The sequence below is a fragment of the Spermophilus citellus genome (genome assembly GCF_964194105.1).
Source record: "Spermophilus citellus genome assembly, chromosome: 18".
In the NCBI taxonomy this organism is placed as follows: Eukaryota; Metazoa; Chordata; class Mammalia; order Rodentia; family Sciuridae; genus Spermophilus; species Spermophilus citellus.
This window is the reverse complement of record NC_138200.1, coordinates 67,479,105-67,487,605: the sequence shown is the minus strand read 5'-3', so window position 1 is coordinate 67,487,605 and position 8,501 is coordinate 67,479,105.

Here is an 8,501-nt window from a genome sequence, read left to right as displayed (position 1 = left end):
TGATGGTGCAGACGAGGCTCTGTGGTCAGGGCTGCCCTCCCCAGCAGATGGACCCAGGCCCTGCGCCAAGCCTTTGTGCTTTCTAGAATGCTCCATGAGCCTGGCGGGTGCCTCGGACGTGCCGGTCTGGATGCTGTCCTTCCTAACCTCGTCCCTGCTTTGGGGTGAAGGCAGTGGTCTCCCCGACATTGTGAACTGGCAGAGCTGAGATTCGGGTATGCTGACCTGGCTGTACTGGACCAGCCAGGGGTGGCCAAGCCCCCTGGGCAGTGTGGGGGAGGACTGGGGGCCTGGAAGTGGAGGGAATGAGGGTTTGCTGGGTTCAGGAACCTGCCCAAGGTCACAGAGGTCATGAAGCAGGAGTGTGGCCCAGAGCCCAGCTCCACCTACTATACCCTCTCCCCAGGCCTCAGGCAGGGCCAGCGGTGCGTGGAGGACACCCAGTGGCCAGTGGGGGAAGCCCTGCATCCTCCTGGACTGACCTCTTGGTATCCAGGCTCCGTGGTGCTTCTGAGAGGTCAGGAGCTACCTGGGCCTCCCCACCTCCCTCTCCCAGGACCCTCTCCACATTCCTCCCCTCACGGTGACCAGGCCACGTCCTGCCGTGCAGAAAGTGATGCCCACGGGTGTTCGCTGGGCTGTCTCCGCAGAGGACAGAATGGCGGAGGTCCCACGTGGGCCCCGGGCAGAGGGTTATCCGTCTGTGTGTGGATCTTGCTTTAAGGATGGGGAAGCAGCCTGAGAGAGGAGTTTGGTTACGCAGCCAAGTGGCGAAGCTGGATTCAGAACAGCCCTTCTGGTCCTAAGGTCCCTGCCGTGCCCACATACGATCCCACTCCCAGGAGCCCCGTCAAGACCCTGATGGCAGAAGACCCCACTTCACCCATCCCAAGCAAAGGGATCTTGTTCCTGGTCCTGGTCTGGGGACCTCTGTGTCTCCCTCCTGGACTTGGTTGTGCCACAGTGACCTCCGTCTGCTGAGACCATCCAGCTCTTCCTCTGGACTGAGTTCACTGACCGCTCAGCAGGAGCTTGTAAACAGTAGGCACACAATGGTGGCCCCATGTGACCCACGGCCGGGACGCAATTTCCTCCGTGAGGTGGAGGTCAGTAGTCCTCGCCTCCGAGGCTGCCCTGCTGGTCAGCTGCTCACACCAGGCACTTAGCAGTGCTGCCTGGCTCGAGCCAAGCGTCTGCCAGACCAGAGAGCCTGGCGGTCAAGCTTCTCCCTGGTGAGACCATTTGTTCTTTGTCACGATCATCCTCCATCTAAGTCATCGATGGCACGTGGCATGTGGCCTGGGGTGGTAAGTGGCCCTCACAGAGCCTTCAAGCTGACCTGTTGCTGGGCTTTGTGGGGTGCTCTGCTGTGCTCGGGGCCAGGCCTGTCCCTCCTGTGCTGCTGACTGCCAGTGGGAGGCCTCCTGACTGCCAGTGAAGCTGTGGGCTCCTGCCATTTAACACCTGGGTGACGAGCTGTTCCACCTCCATGTCGTTTACTGCCTTCTTCATGGGCGTGACACGGGGTGACGTTGATTTCAGAGAACTCTCATGACGCGTGTGTATGGGGGACTATTCATCATCTATCCAGCCATGCACCTATCATCTACCTGTCCATCACCCTACCCATCGTCTATCCATCCATTTACCCATCATCTATCCATCCATCTACCCATCACCTACCCATCTATCTACCCATCATCTACCATCCACCTACCCATCATCTATGTATCCATCCACCCATCATCTATCTATCCACCCATCATCTATGTATCCACCTACCCATCATCTATCCATCCATCTACCCATCACCTATTCAGCCATCCATCATATATCCATCCATCCACTCATCCATCCATCTACCCATCATCTATTTATCCACCTACCCATCATCTACCATCCACCTACCCATCATCTATGTATCCATCCACCTACCCATCATCTACCATCCACCTACCTATCATCTATGTATCCATCCACCTACCCATCATCTACCATCCACCTACCCATCATCTATCCGTCCACCTACCCATCATCTACCATCCACCTACCCATCATCTATGTATCCATCCACCCATCATCTATTTATCCACCTACCCATCATCTATCCATCCATCTACCCATCACCTATTCAGCCATCCATCATATATCCATCCATCCACTCATCCATCCATCTACCCATCATCTATTTATCCACCTACCCATCATCTACCATCCACCTACCCATCATCTATGTATCCATCCACCTACCCATCATCTACCATCCACCTACCCATCATCTATGTATCCATCCACCTACCCATCATCTACCATCCACCTACCCATCATCTATGTATCCATCCACCTACCCATCATCTACCATCCACCTACCCATCATCTATGTATCCATCCACCTACCCATCATCTACCATCCACCTACCCATCATCTATGTATCCATCCACCCATCATCTATCCGTCCACCTACCCATCATCTACCATCCACCTACCCATCATCTATGTATCCATCCACCCATCATCTATCCGTCCACCTACCCATCATCTACCATCCACCTACCCATCATCTATGTATCCATCCACCCATCATCTATCCGTCCACCTACCCATCATCTACCATCCACCTACCCATCATCTATGTATCCATCCACCCATCATCTATTTATCCATCCACCCATCATCTATCCATCTATGCACCCATCATCTGTCCATCCACCTACCCATCATCTTTCCGTCCACCTACCCATCATCTATCCATCCACCTACCCATCATCTGTCCATCCATGCACCTATTATCTATCTGTCCATCCACCTATCCATCATCTACCATCCACCTACCCATCATCTACCATCCACCTACCCGTCATCTATCCATCCACCTACCCGTCATCTATCTATCCACCTACCCATCATCTATGTATCCATCCACCCCTCATCTATCCGTCCACCTACCCATCATCTGTCCATCCATGCACCTATTATCTACCTATCCATCCACCCATCAGCGACCACCTATCCACTGGTCCATCATCCACCACTGACACCCCACCCACCCCTAGCCCACCAACCGTCAGGTCCGTGTGCTTCGTGTAGCACCAAGGCAAGCCTCCCGGGTGCCAAGTCCTACCTGTGGCTCACCTGTTTGGATTCCACGTTGCCCTGTCACTCGGTGTGGTGTCTCTGGGGCACGATGCAGGAGTGATGTGTGACCTGGGCGGCCCAGGCCCCTGGACCTGCCCCTTGGTACCTGAGTCCCTGTGACCCCTCTGGGTCTCTGGGGGTCTTTCTGGACACAGGTTTCAAGGGCTCTCTTGGGAGGAAGCCGAGCCTGGGACTTCCTGTCTCTGGAAGGAGTGAAAAGACCAGATGGAGGTCCCTCGTCGCGGACGGCTTTCCTCAGCGCGGGTTCTTTCCCCCACTCTCTCCGGGACACCCGGAGTGTGTTCCACGGGGCCCAGCTTCTCCCTTGTTCTGCACTCCCCTGGGCGCAGAGAGCCCTGTGGGCAGACCCACCTTCTTCCTCCTTAAATCACCAATGAGGCCATCTGAGGTGACCGCCCAGGCTGCCTGGAAGGCCGATGGGCCCAGCCCGCGCATGTGCTGGCGTGACCACCCTCGCCTGTTGTCCTACGGTGAGCAAGAAGCCTCCTGGTCAGCGCTGGGGGCAGCCACATGAAGGTGCACCCAAGGTGACAGAGGCCTCAGATGGTGTGGTGTCCTTGGGAACCAGTCTCAGAGACACCTTGACAGCCAGCTGGTCCCTGCTGTGCTGTGCTGACCTTGAGATCTGTTATCTGGGATGCTCTGGGCCCTGACCTTGGGCTCCATGCTGCCTGGGGTCAGCTGGAGCGTGTGGTTCCTACAGCTGTCATTGTACGGCGGGCCACTTGCTCCCTGGGACCCAACAGGAGGAGCTGACTTCGGGTCAGGAAAGAGACGTCACTTGCCCGCTTGCTGGCCACGTGCCCACGGATGGCTCCTTTAACCCCTCCTGAGCCATGGTCTCTGTCTGTGAAGCGAACAGTGACCATAACATGGGTGGGGCCCAGGTGACCGTGAGGCCAGAGCGGCCGCTTCTCCTCCTTCCTTCTCACGTGTCACCCCACCCCCTCTCTCCTGCGACCTCGTTAGACATGGGTGGTGCTGCGGCCCCTGGGATCCTTGACGTGGACACTGGAGATGGGAGGGACGAGGAGTTGCCACGCTGTGGACCTCACTTGGTGCTGACCGTCACTCTGACCTCCTCCTTTCCTACTCGGCTAAACTCGCTTCTCATCACTTCCTGTCTTTGCTCTGGCTCTCCTGGACAGAGGGTAGGAGTCCAGCTCTGCTGTACGCGAGATTCCAGAGGCCGCCTCTCCAGATGGCCACTTTAGAGAGCAAACTCAGGGCAGGGAAGGACTGGCCAGCAGTGCCCGGCCTGCCTCCAGCTCCTCCCCTCCGATAGTCTAGTGGGCGCAAGGAGGCAGAGCCCTGCGCTGACAGGGGGCAGGGGCTTGGCCCTGTGCTGGGCTCGCAAAGAAGAGTCCAGGTCCCACTCCTTGCTGTGGCCGCAGGTTTTGTTACCTTGTTCCTCAGGGGGACACCCTGAGGCTTCTGGAAGCCCAGACGAGCAGCCTCACGCAGACCCCGCGTGGGATCTGCACCACTGGCAGGGACGAAGGGGGCGAGCACAGCCGGGCACAGGTACGGGGAGAGCCTGGGCGCAGTCTGGTGTTCTCACCAGCACCCGCAGGGCCTGGGAGCCTGGAGAGGAAGCTGTGTCCCCAAGACTGTGCCCACCTCCAGTTGCTCCCCAAATCACAGAGCGAGAGAAAAGCCACCCTTGGCAGGGACAAAAGGTCTTTTTGGGGGGCTGTGGCTGGGGCTCAGCGGTAGTGCACTTGCCTGGTGTGTTTGTGAGGCACTGGGTTCGACTCTCAGCACTGCATGTAAATAAGTAAAATAAAGATCAACAGCTAAGAGAAAATATTCAAAAGAAAAGGAAAAAAGAAGAAACGGTCTTCCTGCTGTGCAGGGCATGTCCGGAAATGCCCGTCCCTCGTCCCCGGAGCCCCGGGGCCTTGTCCCTGGAGGCAAGAGCAGCCCTCCTGGCCTGTCTAGTCCTCAGAGATGGCCCCTGGGCCCTACTGGAAGAGCCACCGCCCGCCCTCTGCGCCACCCCGGGCGCCCCATCTGCCAGGCCCGCTCGTGACTGTGCGCTCCTCCAGGCCTGATGTCACGCATGTCGCCTGTCGCAGTGGGCAGTTCAGCAGGCTCTAGTCCACTGACCCGCAGCACAGCCCCAGAGGAGCCGCCTCCCGCTGCCTGGCCAGCACCTCCTGCAGCCGCGCCCGGCCTCCCTGCCGCCTCTGGACGCTGCCTGGACGCACCTGCAGCACTGCATCGTGTCTTGCTGCAGTCACTCACATCTCGTGTTCCCGGCTCACCCGTGTGGTGGCGTGTGTCACCCTCGTGAGGACAGACACAGTTCATCTCGTGCGCTGGGTGGATGGGAACCTGGGTTGTCTGCACTTTGGGGTCCTCGTGAGTACTATCTGCCCAGGGTGAGGGTAGTGGACGGCTGGGTGACCGCCCTTCCCAGGGAACAGCACCTTCCCTCCCGCGGCAGCGTGAGGGGCTCCAGGGCGCCGCGTCCCCCCAGCCCTGCACTGTGGGACACCAGGTGGAGCTCACTGGGCCCCGCTCCTGAGGTCGGTCTTGTGAAGTCTTGACGTGTCCGTCGGCTCTTGGCAGAAGTCCTTTTCATGTCCTCCTCCAGCGTTTATTTTGGGCACTGGTTCTGGTTTTCTTTTTTGTGGGGCTAGGGACAGAAGCCGGGGTCTCGGACATGCTGGGCAAGCGCTGTCCCACAGAGCCACAGCCCCGTGGATCCTCGACTCCTGACTTGTGAATGTCCCCGTCTCTGTTCACTTTGGGTCGTGTCTTCGAAGCTTCTGAAGTTTGCCCAAGTCTGACATCTCTGCTGCTTTTGGTGCCTCCTGAGAGCCCGCTGACATCTCAGGGTGGTGGAGACTCATCGCTAAGCAGCAGGCCATGGAGGTTCCAGTCCCGCCTTGTGGGCTGGTCTCCTGCGCGTTTTGTGGTGGTGTGAGGTAGGGACCTGGCTGCACTCCTGCTCCGAGCCGTTGTGACGTCCTTGTATCAAGGCTTGCTGTGACATCCGTGTGGAGGACAGACCGCAGGGCAGGGAGGAAGCAGGGGATCAGCTTCCCGTCCTGTGTGGCCATCTGTCCCCAGGAAGGGTTCCTGAGCACCAGGAGGTGACGTTCAAGAGCCTGACAGACCCAGCGCTTGGCAGCCTCCGCAGCAGAGACTGCTCTAGGCAGGGGCACCCGCGGGTCCCGAAGCCAGCGGGTGGAACGTCATGAGTCACAGGACATGCACACAAGGTGTCAGATAGGGAAAGGGCAGTGTTCCGGGGGGGGCCAGAGCACCCCGGTAGTGGACACGCACCTGCAGGCCTCCTGACGCCTTGCCCAGAGGACACAGCCCTCCCCTGGAGGTCCTGCCCCGTCAGGCAGGCTGAGTCTTGTCACCAGGCGATTGCTGGCGCGCCCAAGCCGAGGGCGTTAAAGTAACTGCCTGAGAAAGGCCCGGAAGACAGACAGACCTTCCCACAAAGAGCCACAGGGTGACAGCTGCAGGCAACGTGTGGATCGGGACTTTTGGTCTAAAGGGCTTTTTGTGGCAGTTGGTGAAATCCCAGGGAGGTCTCAGATCAGGAAGCCACAGGAATCCCAGCCGAGGCCTGACTTCCAGGGCGCTGTGGTGGCTGGGAAGAGCCATTCATCCTCAGGACCAGCTTGGTGACGAGTGCAGGGGAAGCATGTTCCCCACCTCGGCCAGGCAGGGCGGGGAAACAGGCAGCGGAGCCCAGCGGGGGGCAGGCGTTGGTGCCCTCCTGTGAGCTCCTTCACCCTGCTCGCCCTGCCTACCCACGGGGGATCCCCTGAACCTGCCCGAGGCCTGCCTGTGACAGGGCCTGTGAGCACCTTTCAGGTGAAGGGCCATCAGGGAAGCTAGCACTTACTTCCCGGGCTTTGGGGTCGAACCTTTGCCTGAATTGTGGCTCTGCTACCGAGAAGCTGTGTGACCTGCGGTAAGTGGGTTAACTTCTCTGGGACAAACTCCCATACCTCCACATGCAGACTCTGACTCCTGCCTCGCGGGCGTGAGAGTGAAGCACCGTCAGACAGAGCGGAGGGCTGTTGCAGGGCCTGGCACGGCCCAGGGGCTGGATCCAGACTTACCGAATGAAAAGCCAGGGAAGAATGAAAGTTTCAAGTGGCCTGTCTCGGGGGCCGCAGCGTCTGTTAGAAGCTCTGGGGGGGATTACCAGGAAATGTCAACCTGACTTAGCCAGCCATGTGTCACCTTGTCATGTTCATCTGCACCTTTCCTCGGTGTCCTGGGGCGGGCGCTGGGCAGGCCCCTGCCTGCTGTCAGCCCGTATCCCCACGTGCACACGGCTCACGTTCCAGCGCCCGCGGGCCTGCTGTGGACAGGGATGGGCCCTGCTCCTTTTGCTCGGTGACAAGCTCCCTGGTCCATGCCTGGTCCTGCACAGGTTCTGAACGTCCGCCCCTCCTGAGCCTCCCATTTTTTCCCGGGGGCCCCCAACCTCCTCATGGTAGGGTCCCTCAGCCAGGGGTCCCCTCCTGGGAGCCCCCTGCCAGGGTCTTCTCCGCAGTGCCGTCCCCCCAGCTGCTGGGCGGCCCCGCAGCCTCTGTTCTGTGGGCCAGTTGGCTGTCTCCCCTTGGAAACCTCAGAGCCCTGATCAGCTGGATGCCCATGGCAGCTAAGCAGGCCCAGGAGGCCAGCCCACCCCCTTTCCCCACGTCTCGTGTCCTCTGTTTGCGCCAGCCTTCATGGGAACCTAGAGGCCCAGCAGCCCAGGAGGCCACGAGGTGGGTCTGCTGGCCTTGCTGGACACCCTGTCTCACCTTCTGGCCAGCAGGTGGCACCGTCCCACACTTTATGGCCCTGAGGTGCCGGTGCTGGGAAGCTGGGTTTGTCTCTGATGGCTGCTTCAAGATCCAGGGGCTACGGTGTCCCTGATCAGTCCCCTGGGGCCGGGGGTGGGGGGGAATCATCCTGGTCTCCACTCAGGTTTTGCACTGAGTTTTGAGGCCAGAAGAGAATTTCATTTAGATACCCCAGGAAACCTGCAGGAAGGCGGGTGGGCTGGACGGTGGGCACTGGCCCTGCCCGCAAGGCCCTGCCCTGTGCCCTGTGCCCTGTGCCCTGTGCCCTGTGTCCAGGCAAGTTATAGACCACTCTGAGCCTCAGTTTCCTCACCTGAGAGGCAGAGATGGGAGTCCAGAGCCACCGCTGTCCAGGGGCTCAGCCGATGCCTGCTCCGTGGCTGGGTGGCCTGGGGGTTGCAGAACGGCGGGTGCCCTCTGTCATGCGGGGGGGGGGGCACTGGTGGTGCGTCCACAGGACCCAGCCTGCCTCACAGACCTGAGGGAAACGGAGCCACAGTCTTTCTGGGGGTCCCCTG